Source organism: Salmo salar, chromosome ssa06, assembly GCF_905237065.1.
Source record: "Salmo salar chromosome ssa06, Ssal_v3.1, whole genome shotgun sequence".
Classification (NCBI taxonomy): domain Eukaryota; kingdom Metazoa; phylum Chordata; class Actinopteri; order Salmoniformes; family Salmonidae; genus Salmo; species Salmo salar.
Window position 1 is genome coordinate 13,344,866 of NC_059447.1, and position 17,696 is coordinate 13,362,561.

General features: G+C 39.6%; 1 long non-coding RNA gene across 3 annotated transcripts; it reads right to left on the bottom strand.

Annotated features, from left to right (window-relative positions):
* Nucleotides 1-56: 56 nt before the first annotated feature.
* LOC106606349 (uncharacterized) lies at nucleotides 57-6,852 on the bottom strand. 3 transcript variants are annotated; one of them, XR_006770150.1, is made up of 4 exons: nucleotides 6,630-6,852; nucleotides 6,155-6,268; nucleotides 2,257-6,061; nucleotides 57-2,004 (listed from the first exon to the last, which is right to left on the bottom strand). It is a non-coding gene; the product is annotated as an uncharacterized lncRNA (long non-coding RNA). The 3 variants fall into 3 exon arrangements; XR_006770152.1 differs by having other exon boundaries at nucleotides 57-2,065; XR_006770151.1 differs by having other exon boundaries at nucleotides 57-2,076.
* Nucleotides 6,853-17,696: the final 10,844 nt, after the last annotated feature.

The following is a 17,696-nucleotide window of genomic DNA, read 5'->3' on the forward strand; positions in this document are numbered from 1 at the left end:
TTTCAAGTCCAGTGGTGTAAATTACATAATTCAAAATAATTTAAAGTACTAAGTCGTTTTTTTGTGTATCTGTACTTTATTTATAATTTGACAACTTTTACTCCACTACATTCTGTTTACATCTATATATAGTATTTTTCTTCAGTTTTCATATTTCACAAATATTTCATCTACACATCATTGTTTACAATATCAAATCATTTCATACAGTTATATCAGATGGGTCATGACATTTTTTTAGAGGGAAATGCTTCTCAACTACTGGCCTTGGGACTCCACTACATTCCTAAAGAAAATAATGGACTTTTTACTCCATACAATTTCACTGACACCCAAAAGTACTTGTTACATTTCGAATGCTTAGCAGGACAGGAAAATGGTCAAATTCACACACTTATCAAGAGAACATCCCTGGTCATCTCTACTGCCTCTGATCTAGAGGACTCACTAAACACATGATTCGTTTGTAAATGATGTCTGAGTGTTGGAGCGTGCCCCTGGCTTTCTGTAGATAAAAAAACAAGAAAATGGTGCCATCTGGTTTGCTTAATATCAGGAATGTTAAATAATTTATACATTTACTTTTGATACTTAAGTATATATTAGCAATTGTTTAATTTTGATACTTAAGTATATTTAAAAACAAATACTTTTACACCTTTACTCAAGTAGTATTTTACTGGGTGACTTCAACTTTTACTTTTAATTTTCTATTAAGGTACCTTTACTTTTACTCAAGTATGAGAATTGGCAAATTTTTTCATCACTGTTCAAGTCATTTAGCACCCCAGACACAATATTCCCTTGGTGACTTGAAGTAGGAGTGGATCGTAGATCAGCACTCCTACTCAACGCCAGTTGCTATAACCTAACATTTTATAATCCATTTCCCTTGTTGTCGAATGTCCTTCCGGAACCCACCTCAACATTGTTCTGTCAATGCCACAAAAGCAAGTTGGCATACTCTTCCAAGGATTTTAACACACAACCTCTCCTTTGGGAATCCACTACCATAACCACTACTACTCTTATTAAAGCTATCATAACATGTGGGTATCTTCATGGAGACCAGGATTAAGAACGCCTCTAAATGGTCTACAAAACATGCCCCCAGGAAAAGGTAGCCTTTTCAGAGAAGGTTTGTATTCTTTAGAGGTTGGGGTCAATACCATTTAAATATCAGTCAATTCAGAAAGGAAACCAAATTCCAATTCCTATAAAAACATTTGAAAACCATTTGTTTTTAAAGCTCTAACAAAATTATTTACAAGGTGTTACTGTATTAATGGCAGCTGATGGGAACCCATTTTTCCCTTCTCAATGTCCTTCCGAAACCCACCTCAACATTGTCAAGGCCACAAAGGAAATAATACAAGAAAGCATACCTTGTCAAGGACTTAAACGTACAACCTCTCTGTCAGGAACCCATAACCATAACTCTACCAGCCCCAGTGGTTTAAAGTACTGAAGTAAAAATACTTTGAAGGACTACTGAACCAGATAAAGGTGTACTGCTTTGTACATCTGAGTATCCAGGAGTTTCTGGCTGCACTATATGTGTTCCTCATGTTCACTAATGACAACAACAATCTGATGGCTAAAGAGAGATCCCTCCGCAACAAAAAAAATCTATATGAAGATGCAGTGGACAAGGCCTTGCAGTTTGAAAATGGCCATCTGGACCTTTTCCTCCGCTTCCTTCTAGGCCTTTCACTGCAGTCCAATCAGCATCTCCTAGAAGGCCTACTGACACCAACAGGAAGTGGCTCACAGAGCAACAAGGAAACAGTCAAGTACATCAAGGAGAAGATCAGGAAGAACCTCCGTCTGGAGAGATGCATCAATCTGTTCCACTGTCTGAATGAACTGAATGACCATTCTCTAGTAGAGGAGATCCAAAGCTACCTGAGCTCAGGAAGTCTCTCAAAATCTAAACTCTCATCTGGACAGTGGTCAGCTCTGGTCTTCATGTTGCTGACCTCAGAGAAGCTGGATGTGTTTGACCTGAAGAAATATATCAGATCAGATGCGGCTCTTCTCAAACTTCTCCCAGTTGTCAGATCCCCTAGAACAGCCCTGTAAGTGCTTAGTCAAATTACATTCCAGACAGCATGCTAATAATATAACATAATAATAAACATCAGTTTGCATTACTAGTTCGGCTGACATCTCAGTCCTTAAGGGGAGATGTTTTGTTGGCACCTGGGTATCTTGAGATGCACCTTTTTTCCACAGGCTGAACGAATGTAAACTCACCAAGAAAAGCTGAGGCACTGGCTTCTGTTCTCAAATCAAACTCATGCTGTCTGAGACTGCTGGACATGAGTGGCAATAAACTCCAGGATTCAGGAGTGAAGCTGCTCTCTGCTGGACTGGTGGATCCACACTGTAAACTGGAGAAATTGAAGTGAGTGACTTTGTGACTGTCTCCACTGCAAAGGAAAGTGGATGTTGTAAATATAAAGATGTACATTCTTCATGTTATAAATGTAGTTATGGATTTGTGTGCATTACTTAGCCACATCCGCTCTTCCCAGGTTGAATGATTGCAACCTAACTGAGATATCCTTTGAGGTGCTGGCTTCAACTCTCAGCTAAAGCACGTCAAGGATGAGGAAGCTAGATTTGGAGGAAATTAGCTCGAGGATTCAGGAGTGACATTCATCTGTGCTGGACTTGAGAATCCACAATGGAAATTGGAGACACTGAGGTAAAACTATCCCTCATCAAATCAAATTGTATTGGTCGCATACACATATTTAGCAGATGTTATTGCGGGTGTAGAAATTCTTGTGTTCCTAGCTACAACTTAGTTACATTTATGCATTTTTAAAAACAAGCACACATAACACTTGAAAAAGCCATACATGCACACAATACAGTCTGGGACTTATTCCCATTGTTAAATCATGGAGGACAACACACAATACAGTCTGGGACTTATTTCCATTGTTAAATCATGGAGGATAACACACATTAAAGTCTGGGACTTATTTCCATTGTTAAATCATGGAGGATAACACACAATACAGTCTGGGACTAATTTCCATTGTTAAATCATGGAGGATAACACACATTAAACAAATGCATGTTTTACATATAGTGTCTAATAAAAAAGAGCAATGTTAGATATGTCCAATCAAGAGACATTCAAAAGTGCAGTACAAGTCGGAAATGTAGAGCACAAACGACAGGAATGTTATTCAAAAGCAGCTGTAGCGTGTCAAGCATCGTGATGTTACCTAGGTCAAAGCATATATTAAATTGAACTCAACATCTTCGACAAGTTAACTGCTATATATTTGGGCAGCAGGATTAACACAGAGAGAACTTGGCAAAATACAATTCATGTTTCTGTAGTACGAGTAGGCTGGTATATACAGTATCATCGGTAACAATTGTGTACAAACCACCTAGCTAGTAAAATATTGGAGCTAGTAGTTATTAGTGACATAACCTCATTTTTAATCACAGCAATAGCCAAATCGAGGCACAGTTCACTGACAAATGCGGACACACCGGAAAAAATAACTAAACCAATGAACGATAATATCTTGTAGGCTACCAGATGGAGGACACACATTTTTCGGAATAAACGTGGTGAGTGAAAAACGTTATTAAATAACTCACTCCCTAACCGGTAACTTATCTTATTCTGCCGCTATATAAAAACGTTGTATGCAATTGTTTGTTGGCAACCTTGTTATTTACAACGTTTTTGGAACAGATTCCTGTTGGAACGTTCCACAAGTTATACTCACCCTGTTATGCAGTGTAGCCTAGTTTGTTTTACATCATTCCAACAAGGCAAAAGACTCGGTGTCGAGACAAAATCATTCCGGGCTAGAGCCCCGAAAGCATGGGTCTGGTGACGTCAATGCTACAGTGTCTTAATTGTCCAAACGCACGGGCGCTTTCCCACTGTATAATACTAGATACTTTTTACACATGCCTTTGTTTGTAATTCCCAAACATTCTAAGAATTTATGAACACTATGGTCATTTAAGTTGTGGCTTCTCAGATTTAAGTGTAATTCTTCCTGGGGGTGTAACGTAAACTCACACCATTCCGTACAAATGTGCGCAACAGCGACATTCAATCGAGGCTGCAAAGAAAACTAATGGGACTGTGTTGACTTCAAAATCTGGGGTGTGAACTACGTTTCTATTCAAGCGTTGATCGACATGGTAATGGCTCTATAGTATTGGAGAAAAGTTGAAAAAACTGACCCTCGTGTCATGCCGTAACGTACAGCACGCATAAAGCAACTATTTCTGTCTTACACTCTCTCTCCACCAGGTGTAGCACCGCACCAGGTGTAGCACCGCACCAGGTGTAGCACCGCACCAGGTGTAGCACCGCACCAGGTGTAGCACGGGGAAAATTGCTTTTTTTCACTCGATCTGTCCAATTTATCACCTCATCGCCTCTAAAATGTAAATAAAACACTATAAAGAGTTTATATATAGCACTTCTCTCATCGTTTAAAAACAAGAAATGGACAGTGACCGGGTAATACCTAGTCATTTTTTGCGTCATCACTGCAAGCAATCATGACTCTCAAAGCCACTGTTTACTTCTGAAGATCACTTTAGCACCGCCCTAAAAACCCGATTCAAATTCGACACAAACCTTCAAATAGGTATGTAATGACACATTATATAAACTCTTTATAGTGTTTTATTTACATTTTAGAGGCGATAAGGTGATAAGTTGGACAGATCGAGTGAAAAAAAGCAATTTTCCCACACGACATCTCTCCTTCTCACTACCACGCATTAATTTCGCTTCCCCACCCGCCATTTTTAAAAAGACCCGACGGAGCTCATTGCCTTCTTGAATCATGCAGAAACGGCAGCGTGGAGGTCTCGGGATGGATTTTTTTGGAAAGGGGAGAAATTGTGCTTTACAATGGTATTGACATTACAGTTGATCTGGAAGTATTACGTTTTTGGGGCGCTAAAATAAGGTCAATTGTACGGACCAAGGCGATGTACAAAAGTGAGTGAGTTAACGTTATACGACCACATTTTTAGAAGATTTCATGTTGCTGAAATTCTGACAGTTCCACTTTAAATGCAACAATGTTTCACTCACGCCTTATTTTCAAAGAGATGGCTAACAGCAAGCATGCTGCAATAAGACACAGTTACCCTGACCAGATGGTAATTTGAAACTTCTTTACAGTTATTCTTGAAAAGGGAAATGCTAACAAATTAGCAGCAACATCCTCTTTGATAACACCTGCTGCAGCCGCTTCAAACTAGCCAAAAACAAAAGCTAGCTAGCTAGACCGGGAGAAAACTACTGCTAGCTATGGTGCAGTAACTTGTTGGCCTTCAAATCCAAGTTTCCATAAGTTTTTGTAAAAACGGTACCACCCATTAAGTCAAAATGTGATTGGTTGATTCCAATGTAACTCCAAAATGTTGCCATAATACAGTTGAATGGCAGATGCATTTATCTAGCTTCTGATGGCCAAGCCAATGGCTGACTTAGCTAGCTTTATCCCCCAGAGACCAGCAAAGAAACAGCCTATCTTTTTTTCCCTTCAGTGTTAACCATTTCCTTTCCAACAAAAACTGAAGAGATTCGATCAGAACATAATTGAAAATAATAACATAATTATCATTATTATATTATTATAATAATTATTTAAAAAATCCGTAGCCCTTCTCTGAAGGCGTAGAAGGCCCATTGTTCCCCACTGTGTTTGGTTTAGTAATAATTTGTAGAGTGGTTCTATTTTCCCTCAGAATGAATTTTTTCCCTATTCTGAATGTCTAAAGAATCCATATGTTGTTCTGAAATATGAACACAGAAATACTGGACATTTTGAACCCTAATTATGGTGGTTATTTGACAATTCTAATCATGGTCTTGAATTGGAGTTGCATTTTTCTGGTCTCGGTCTTGACTCTGTTTCGTACCTCTCGCCCCACCTCCGGTCTTGGTCTTGACTCGGACTCCATTTGCTGCGGTCTTGGATGATCGTTCTCGCTTTAGGTGGTTTCTAACACAACAACACTGCTGTTCGGTCTGTCTTGAACCTGTTAAAAGCTACAGGAGCAGAAATAACTAACCTTCCCTCAGAACCCCCACAGAATAAAAAAACTGAAAAAAGCATAATATATCTGAAGCACAAGGGCTCACCTTTGCTCAGTGGAAAAGTCTCCCTCCCTGAAGTGAATAGGAGGTAGCATAGACCTGTCACTCTTCATGGAGACACAGCTAGGTACAGGTGAGACTGGTCAGTCTGTCGTGATCCTGTTTAAAGTAGGATGTGAGTTTACAACGTACACAATTAGAAAAACGTTTTCCGAAAAGGTTATTCGGCTGTCTACATAGGATAACCCTTTTTGGTTCCAGGTAAAACACTTTCCACAGAGGGTTCTACATTGAACTTAAAAGTGTTCTACCTGGAACCAAAAAGGGTTATCTACCTGTAACCTACCTAGATAGAAACTTTTTGTTCTAAGAGTGTAGATGAGTTTGCGCATATTTCAAATCTTTGAAAATGCCTGATTCACTTGACCTATTGTATGAAATAGACAAATCACAACAATACTGGTTTGTACGAGAGTTGTTACAAACTCTCAGCTCCTTCTTACCTATTTGAGGATCTTACCTATTAAGTTCAGTGTCCTGTTCTGCAGGAAAACTCCTTTTAAGGGACAACGCTCCCTCACTCCCTGAGAAACTCATTCTAGAAACAGTGGCTTCCTCTTCAATCTCTTCACAGATACTAGAGTGAGTGGCTTGTATAGTTTTGCCTTCCTTTTTACTTCCTAGTAGAGCCTTTTATAAGAGGAGGTGGAGTTTCTTTGTTGTGCTCCACAAAGCTCAGGTTCAACAAGTCTTTCAACATCAGACTGTTCTTGTAGTCATAGGTACTGCAACAACATTAAGTTACTTTTAGATTACTTTCCCCTTGAGGCATTAGAAGACAAATGTATGTTACCAATTGAACCACATCTATTGCAGGATAAATCAATGTTAAAGTTTACATAGCTAGCCATATATGGATGTTCAATTTTACTTTATGGGTTAGTTATGTAGGCTTCTAAGACATCGCTTTCTACTACATTTAATAATACGATTAAATTATATCTTTACATTTAATAACCAAAGTCTATCAGATTTCCAGTCATTCCAATAAATGTTATATCAAATCAAATTTCAAATCAAATGTATTTATATAGCCCTTCTTACATCAGCTGATATTTCAAAGTGCTGTACAGAAACCCAGCCTAAAACCCCAAACAGCAAGCAATGCAGGTGTGGAAGCACGGTGACTAGGAAAAACTCCATAGAAAGGCCAAAACCTAGGAAGAAATCTAGAGAGGAACCAGGCTATGAGGGGTGGCCAGTCCTGTTCTGGCTGTGCCGGGTGGAGTTTATAACAGAACATGGCCAAGATGTTAAAATGTTCATAAATGACCATCATGGTCAAATAATAATAGTCACAGTAGTTGTCGAGGGTGCAACAGGTCAGCACTTCAGGTGTAAATGTCAGTTGGCTTTTCATAGCCGATCATTAAGTGTATCTCACCCGCTCCTGCTGTCTCTAGAGAGTTGAAAACAGCAGGTCTGGGACAGGTAGCACGTCCGGTGAACAGGTCAGGGTTCCATAGCCGCAGGCAGAACAGTTGAAACTGGAGCAGCAGCACGGCCAGGTGGACTGGGGACAGCAAGGAGTCATCATGCCAGGTAGTCCTGAGGCATGGTCCTAGGCCTAGAGGCATGGTCCTAGGCCTAGGCCGAGAGAGAGAAAGAAAGAGAAAATTAGAGAGAGCATACTTAAATTCACACAGGACAACGGATAAGACAGGAGAAATACTCCAGATATAACAGACTGACCCTAGCCCCCCGACACATAAACTACTGCAGCATAAATACTGGAGGCTGAGACAGGAGGGGTCAGGAGACACTGTGGCCCCATCCGATGATACCCCCGGACAGGGCCAAACAGGCAGGATATAACCCCACCCACTTTGCCAAAGCACAGCCCTCACACCACTAGAGGGATATCTCCAACCACCAACGTACCATCCTGAGACAAGGCCGAGTATAGCCCATATTATACCCATTGATCTTCAAGAATAGGACTTGGAAATATAATATAGATTAGCCAAATTGTTTTACCTGAGCATAACCCCAAAACTAAAGATTTAGTAGCCAGCCCTACTCTGTGGTTTATGATTTTGTTGTCATGGAGGACTGATTGGGCTCATTGATTTGAGTTGAAAATAAATGCTGAGCTCATGGAATGGCATGTGAAAAATGAATGCCATATGCTGCATTTTCTATAGGCCTATTGTTTACCTTTTTGTTGGTGACACTTTGATATCATGATAATATGCAGCTGTTTAAAGGGCAAATCCACAGATGAAATAATAACAAAATCACACCCCTCCTCTGTGATGGGCCTGGAGAAATGTAACCACTCTCAGATGAATAGTCAGAGCTATTGATGCAAGGACTGACCATCCATGATATCAGAATTATTGTTTTAACCATGTTATGAGGCTATACAGTGTTTGTTTACATTTACAATGTTTACAAACATTGGAGAAAAACAAGCTTATAATTTGTGTTCTCATGGATTGTGACAGTTGAACTAAGCTCATGAGGCATTTGTAAGTTATATTCTTCAAGAATCAATATATATATTGATGTATTTATTTGTCCAAGTCCAAAAATGGATGTAGCAACTACAGTTTGCCCCTTTTTAAGTCTATAAAAAGTGTGTGAGTTTGAACATGTCCATTAGGTCTATGGATAATTTTTTTTTATCTGCATGAATTAGATTGAGCAATTTAAAACCCCCCACTTTAATTTCCATAGGCTGGGATCCGAACTGTGCAGCTGTTGCAAGAGCGCATTTTTCACTGGCAGTCCACTGGTTTCAAAAACAATGATTAATAGGCAGCTTAACTTCTTGAATTCAACCATTATCCGTATCGTCGTAGACTACACCACTGCTGTCGTCCTTACCTCCAAGCGTTTATTCAAGTTGGATAATGTTTGGATGCCGACAGCAGTCGTACCATTGGAAGACATAGCTTAAATTGTAGCCTACAAATTCCTTCTCTTTTCCCGCGATCCATCAAACACAATTGGTGTGTCATCCTAGTGTTCTCTGATTTGTGGTCAGACTCACTCAGGTGGAACAAACTTAAACTTGTGCCTTTGTTCAATGCTGATTTAAATGTAATTGAGAAAACAAAGATTTTTTTTCACAAACCCCTTTTCTGAATTTAAAAGTAATCCTCAGTCATCATCTAGTTTTTCTGATTACAATATTTTTGCTGGTAACGTAACGGATTAAAGTTACCGGTTTTTGTAATCCCTTACATGTAATCCGTTACTCCCCAACCATGCTGCCAGCCACCCGGATTAAAACTGCTTTCAGAGGGCATAACCGCCTCACAATCTTGGTTTCATTTTTCTTTGTTGATGCGTTCATTATAGGAACACTAAGAAAACCGTTTTGCAATGAAAAATGTACATTTATTATTTTTATTTAACCTGTATTTAACTAGGCAAGTCAGTTAAGAACAAAGTCTTATTTACAATGACAGCCTACTGGGGAACAGTGGGTTAACTGCTTGTTCAGGGGAAGAACGACATGTTTTTTTCTTGTCAGCTTGGGAATACAATCCAGCAACCTTTCGGTTACTGGCCCAACACTCTAACCACTAGGCTACCTGCCGTCAAGGTGAACATCTGTTCACCTTGACACTGTGAGGGGTTTGACCTCAGAGCTCAAACCAGAAAACCACAGCCTTCTTATGTGATGCTGCAACCTGATAGCCTGAGGAAACCTAAGGAGAAACGTTGCACAATATAAAATATTCCAAAAAATATGTTTGTTTTGAAACCTGGCCCAAGTAAAATGTAAATTAAACTCCATGATAGTTAGCCTTACCTTTACATTGTAGATTCCAGGGGCGGTAGTTTGGTTTTAGAAGTGGGGGGTCCTCCCCCAGAACTTTTTCAGGTATCTAAAGCGCATTTCCTGCATTTTTACACAATCCAATATGCCGTCTCTGTTTAGGACAAAAAGTCAGCAAAAATGCCCACAGTCATCAAGCTAGGCAAGATGTCATTATTAAACTTTTCACAGTGAGTTCCAAATATCTCTAACGGTCACCCCAGTGTGAATTGTTTTCTGCATGTGATGTCAGAATGCACTCACTTTTCCAAAATGTGACTGTTACGCAACAGTTAACACACTGCCTGCTAATAACTTCTGTGAATGTCTGAATATTGCATCCAAAAATAAAATTGTCATATTCAGGACATAACTTTGTAAAGACTGTGTTTATGCTAAATGTTTCTGTGAAAAAACAGTGTGGCTCAAATGCTGACTGTTGCGTCAATTGAAACTGGACATTCTAAATAAGCGTACCATTTTCGAGGCATGGTTCACATCAGGCAATGCTTCTTGTGAATAGCAAACCTACATTTTGTGAGTGTTTTTTATAGGGCAGGGCAGCTCTAACCAACATCTCCAATCTCATCTCATTGATTGGACTCCAGGTTAGCTAACTCCTGACTCCAATTTGCTTTTGGAGAAGTCATTAGCCTAGGCGTTCACATACTTTTCCAACCTACGCAGTGAATGTTTAAATTATGAATTCAATATAGATAAGAAAAATACAATAATTTAAGCACACTGTGTTTGTCTATTGTTGTGACTTAGATGAAAATCAGATCAAATTTTATGACCAATTTGTGTAGAAATCCAGGTAATTCCAAAGGGTTCACATACTTTTTCTTGACACTGTATTTTTGTTTTGCACGTTTAGTGTCATTGGGAAAAGCCTCTCAACCCTTGATACAGTTTGGAAATCAACTTTGGAGGTTTGTCCGACTCCACAGAGAGTATAAAGTGTTGTATCCGTAAAAATACACCTCACCTCCGTCATGGACACGTCTTCCCTGGCTGCCTGACCCTGCTGAGACCCCTGTCACCATCTGATGCTCCTAAAATGAGACATGACAAAGAATTACCCTGGTGTACATTTATACATTATATTATCCAAGAATTGAATCAATGGTTCAATAGTTGAAATGAACATTATTCCAAGATCCCAGACTGTAGCTTTAAGCTTAAGCCATCAATTCAAGGTAGTACTTTGTATCATTCACTGACATTGTTAAAATGGCTGTCTGACCCTGCTTGGACCCCTGACACCATCTGATCCTGCTTAGACATAATGAGCATAGTGTTGTGTACTGACTGCACAAGAGGGCTGCATTCCTGCGGGATGCCTGCGAGCATGTCCTGACATATCATTGCGGCACGTCAGTATTTTTCATGCTGTGTGCGGGAGCTGGCGGTCAGACAGACGACTTTGGGATTTGAATATTTTTGTTGTCCCACAAATTATTTGGAAACGGTCGTCTTTCTGCTTTGTATGCTTTAGCCTACCTATTGTATTAAAAACACATATTTTTCACATTATTCACACACAGAATTCGCTGCTTCAACTTCGGTAGCCTACAAACAACAGCTGTTAGTGATATGAGGTGGCTATTATTACTATCTGACAGATAGCTAGAGGCTAGAGCTGACCTGGCTGTGGTAGCCACTAGCTAGAGTAGATAATTCATTCACCTCAGTCAAGAAGGAATTAAACATTACCTATCGTTACATGCCAGTTAAAATACTAGCTCAGCACTGCGAATAAACACTAGTTTAGTTTTTTTCTGGTAAGTTAAACAGCAGTTACCTTGCCAGCTACACCAGACAACTAAATAGTAGCCAGTTTCTGCTCTGCATGCTTTTACAACTCGGTGAAAGAGCACAACACACACACTCTGAACTACACTCAACTATTCCGTGCTGGTCCAGCCAGCCTTCCAGAAGCTTTGCCTCCACACAGCCTGTCAGCCTAAATCCAGCCAGCTGAACACTCTAAGCAGCCTACCCGACCTTTCGGAAGCATCAGCATTGTCCTAAAGCACACCGTTCCTGCTTTTTGTATCACATTGCAATGATAAAACAGGGGGGGATAAAAATGCAATTTCAGAATGTGGGGGGGACATGACCCCCCGTCCCCAGTGAAGGTTGCGGCCCTGATGGATTCTAAAGTACAGCACAGATTAATCTCTCTCCTGAATCCTGGGGGTTTATTTCCTCCGAGGTCAAGCTCTGTCAAACTTCAGGTGTTTGAGCTGAGATTTGAAGGCAGCACCTCACAGGATTCTCAGTAAGGTTACATTCATCATTCAACCTGTGGAGTGATGATGCAGCTAAGTAATCCACACAAATCTATAACTACATTTACAACATGAAGAATGTACATCTTTATATTTACAACATCCACTTTCCTTTGCAGTGGAGAAAGTCACTCACTCACTTCAATATCTCCAGTTTACAGTGTGGATCCTCCAGTCCAGCAGAAAGCATATTCACTCCTGAGTTTGTTGCCACTCATGTCCAGTACTCTCAGGCAGCATGAGTTTGATAACAAAACAGAAGTCAGTGCCTCATAGCATTTCTTGGTGAGCTTACATTTATTCAGCCTGTGAACAAAAAAGGTGCATTTCATACAGAAGAGTATTAGGGCCAAGTGAAGTAAAATATATATATAAAAATGGCAATATTTCGGAAATAAAGTGCCAATATTTTGAGAATAAACTCTCAATTTAATTTAGCGAATAAAGTCAACATTTTGAGAATAAAGTTGCAGTTATAGTTAAAGATTAACGTAGGGGATTTGGTTAATTGCATTTCTTCCTTGTTGCTGTGCACGCCACTGTTGAAATTCCTGAGTTAGATGACTAGAATTGGCTTTAGTAACAAGGAAATCCTTGCTCTTTTAGCACATAATAACCATCATATTATAAGTATTAGGACCAGGAAGAGGTTGTACAACAGACTATTTTCAGAAGGAGAACCCATGGTTACATACAGTAGTAGGTAGAGACGGGCCGGCTGTGTGTGTATGCAGGTGTGTGTGTGTGGGTGGCAAAAAGTAAGGGAAAAACAAAACAAATCGCCATCAATCTAACGATCTAACACACTTGTTTAAACAGGCGTCACTGCAAACTCACGTTTATCAATCAACTGATCTAAAAACTCGCACACATACACACACACACACACACATCCCAAGTTTCCCCCTTGCAATTTCAGACTATCATACACTCTTCTAACGGCCATATTGCGGTATGAGCACAAACAAAAAACTTTCTCATCACTGAATGTGAAGAGAACTGGGGTTGAGTCCCTGTCAGTCTGCCGTCCTAATTTCGCTACAACGTTCTGTTGTGTAGTTTAGGACAAAACTTTGAAAAAAATTAACTATTAACGACCTTGTTCATGGTGCTTTACGAAGAGTAGTATTTATTTCCCCCACATGGCAACTATCCGTCTAACGACTATAGGCTAGTAGGCTACGTGAGCACACCCATTAAAACACATGATCTTAGGATCCTGGAGACTGGGGGCTATGTGTTTGTATGTTTCCCATGTCAAGCTGCTCTCCAAATTTGCCACAACACCACACTGCTATTCTGCAGCCCATTATAAACCTATAGTGGCCACTGGCGTAATGCAGTTTCTCTGGACCTCCCGCAAGGTCAGAGTTGGTTTGTCGAGATCGGTGTGAAAAAACTTAACTGGCCTGCACAGAGCCCTGACCTCAACCCCATCGAACACCTTTGGGAGGAATTGGAACAGCGACTGCGAGCCAGGCCTAATCGCCCAACATCAGTGCCCGACCTCACTAATGCTCTTGTGGCTGAATGGAAGCAAGTCCCCGCAGCAATGTTATACCATCTAGTGGAAAGCCTTCCCAGAAGAGTGGAGGCTGTTATAGCAGCAAAAGGGGGACCAACTCCATATTAATGCCCATGATTTTGGAATGAGATGTTTGACGAGCAGGTGTTCACATACTTTTGGTCATGTAGAGTATATAACTTTCTCACACATCATTATTCAAGATTCATTCAGGATTATCCGTAATAATGGATCATAATAATGCATCCACATTAATGTCGAAGGGTTTAGAAACATTTTACTCTTCTGAAATTAACTCTCATACAACCAAGTCATTCTCTTCAGCCAACCTGTTTTCAGAACATTTCATATTATTCTGTATGTAAACACAAGACAGTCCATTTAGTGTAATATGCTACGTGGCGTACGGTATGTATTATTTTAAGGATGTCCATCAACAATTTTGTTTAATATGTTACAAATCTGGAAAATGTACAATATGTTACCAATTTGCAAAATATATGATATGTTACGAATTCTAGCTAAGTGGCTAGCATTAGCTAACTGGCAAATATTAGCTAGGCTAGGGGTTAGGGTTAAGGTTAAGTTTTGGAGTTAGGTTAAAGGGTTCAGGTTAGGGGAAGGGTTAGCTAACATGCTAAGTATACTGAACAAAACATTTTATGCAAAAATGTCAAAGGTTTTGCTGAGTTACAGTCCATATATGGAAATCAGTCAATTGAAATAAATTAATTAGGCCCTAATCTATGGATTTCACATGGGCAGGAGCACAGGCCCACCCACTGGGGAGCCAGGCCCAGTCAATCAGAATTAGTTTTTCCACACAAAATGGCTTTATTACAGACAAAAATAGTTGCCAATTAGCTAAAGTTGTCCATGATGAGATTTGAACTCGCATCCTTTGTGTTGCTAGACATTCGTGTTATGCACCTAACCAACTCGCATCCTTTGGGTTGCTAGACATTCGAGTTATACACCAAACCGTCCACACTACTTCAGTTTTTGCCTTAACCTGTTGGGGCTAGGGGGCAGTATTTGCACGGCCGGATAAAAAACATACCCGATTTAAACTGGTTACTACTCTTGCCCAGAAACAAGAATATGCATATAATTAGTAGATTTGGATAGAAAACACTCTAAAGTTTCTAAAACTGTTTGAATGGTGTCTGTGAGTATAACAGAACTCATATGGCAGGCCAAAACCTGAGAAGATTCCATACAGGAAGTGCCCTGTCTGACAATTTATTGTCCTTCTGTAGCCTATCTATCGAAAATACAGCATCTGTGCTGTAACGTGACATTTTCTAAGGCTTCCATTGGCTCTCAGAAGGCGCCAGAAAGTGTTATGAGATGTCTGCAGTCTCTGGGAAAAGAACAGCAGCAGAGTTTGTTACTGGCCTGCCTGGGGACAGTGACACTGGAGATGCGCGTTCATGTGAATTCTCCATTTTGTTCTTTCAGTCTTTGAATGAATACAACGTCGCCCGGTTGGAATATTATCGCTATTTTACGAGAAAAATCGCATACAAATTGATTTTAAACAGTGTTTGACATGCTTCGAAGTACGGTAATGGAATATTTTGAATTTTTTTGTCACGAAATGCGCTCGCGCGTCTCCCTTCAGATTGTGACCTGAACGCACGAACAAAACAGAGCTATTTCAATATAACTATGGATTATTTGGAACCAAAACAAAATTTGTTGTTGAAGTAGAAGTCCTGGGCGTGCATTCTGACGAAGAACAGCAAAGGTAATCCAAATTTTCTTATAGTAAATCTGAGTTTGGTCAGGGCCAAACTTGGTGGGTGTCAAATTAGCTAGCCGTGATGGCCGGGCTATCTACTCAGAATATTGCAAAATGTGCTTTCGCCGAAAAGCTATTTTAAAATCTGACACCGCGATTGCATAAAGGAGTTCTGTATCTATAGTTCTTTAAATAATTGTTATGTATTTTGTGAACGTTTTATGCTGAGTAATTAAGTAAATTCACCGGAAGTTTGCGGTGTGTATGCTAGTTGCTAGTTCTGAACATCACATGCTAATGTAAAAAGCTGGTTTTTGATATAAATATGAACTTGATTGAACAAAACATGCATGTATTGTATAACATAATGTCCTAGGAGTGTCATCTGATGAAGATCATCAAAGGTTAGTGCTGCATTTAGCTGTGTTTTTGGTTTTTGTGACATATATGTTTGCTTGAAAAATGGCTGTGTGGTTATTTCTGGCTATGTACTCTCCTAACATAATCTAATGTTTTGCTTTCAATGTAAAGCCTTTTTGAAATCGGACAATGTGGTTAGATTAACGAGAGTCTTATCTTTCAAATGGTGTAAAATAGTCTTATGTTTGAGAACTTTGAATTATGACATTTTGTGGTTTTAAATTTGGTGCTCTGATGTGTCACTGGCTGTTGAATAGTGCGGGACGATTTCGTTCCACCTACCCTAGAGATCATGTGTCTTATGTAACCATACCAAACGTAACACATACTAATTTCTGTGTCCCGGATTTTCATGTTTTATGTTACGTCTGCTGCTGCAGCTGGCGCCTATTTTCTGTGATTTATGTTCCATCCCTGCAGTGTCATCACAGCCCAAGCAGTTAGCTGTACTTTATAGCGTTTTAACTTCACATATATCTGTATACACATGGATTAACAGTAGGGTAGCCTATTTTCCTAGAGGTGCATGTTCTTTTAAGCCATTCGGGAAAGTTGCCTAGCTGTCTTTTGTCTCCTGCAAATCATTTTCCAGACAACTGGCCCGCATACTGTATAAGGAGGTGGAGTTTCTTTGTTGTGGAACATCCACCTGGTGTCTCCAATTGCCCCCTTCTCATTTTTTCCCCTTCGTTTTCTCGTGTCCTTTTCCACAAAAAAAACCTGCGTTCAGGTTCAACAAGAGTCTTTCAGTTGTTTTTCAACCGTTCAAGACGGGCCCAACTGCTATCAGACAACACCCATAACGTATTTATTCAAAACATCTGCCAGCACAAAGACTCAATTCACTGCCAGCCATCAGGATTAAAACCGCTTTCAGAGGGCATAACTGCCGCGCAAACTTGCTTTCACAATAAACATTCTACAAATCAGTACTTGTCTTTGTTTATGTTCCTGCATAGCCAAAGATCAAGTGGCTGGGATGTGTTCAGTATAGGCACACGAAAGCAAAACATTTTGCAATGAAAAAATGAACATCTGTTCACGCAGGTATATCTAGTCTACTTCCCCATTTCACATTACTGAACATTTTCCAGCAACTGAACTACACTTTGCAAATACACGCAGGTGTACACACAAAACATTCAAATGATTTTATTATTTTTTATTTTTTGCCTTTACCTCCCTTATCTCACCTCATTTGCTCACATTGTATATAGACTTATTTTTCTACTGTATTATTGACTGTATGTTTGTTTTACAACATGTGTAACTCTGTGTTGTTGTATGTGTCTAACTGCTTTGCTTTATCTTGGCCAGGTCACAATTGTAAATGAGAACTTGTTCTCAACTTGCCTACCTGGTTAAATAAAGGTGAAATAAAATTATTAGTATTTTTTAAAATTCTCCCTTCATTTAAGTACTCTAGTCCTGCGTAGCTCAGTTGGTAGAGTATGGTGGTTACAATACCAGAGTTGTAGGTTTGATTCCCATGGGGGACTAAGAAAATATATGGATAAGAGTGTCTGCTAAATGACAAAAAATGTAACCTAATCACTGTTTGGAAGTGAATGAGCACTTTGTTCACCTGTCAAATCAGTGATTAAATGAAGGGAGGAGGAATGGATGCACTTTTAAGGAATAAGTCTTCAACTACCAAGTCTCGTTTTCACTTGGCCTTTGGAACAAACAATTAAGGAACATGAGAAATTCAGAAATGAAGATTTGCCAAATCCATATAAAAATGCAGTGTTAGGGGCAGTACACTTTATAACAAG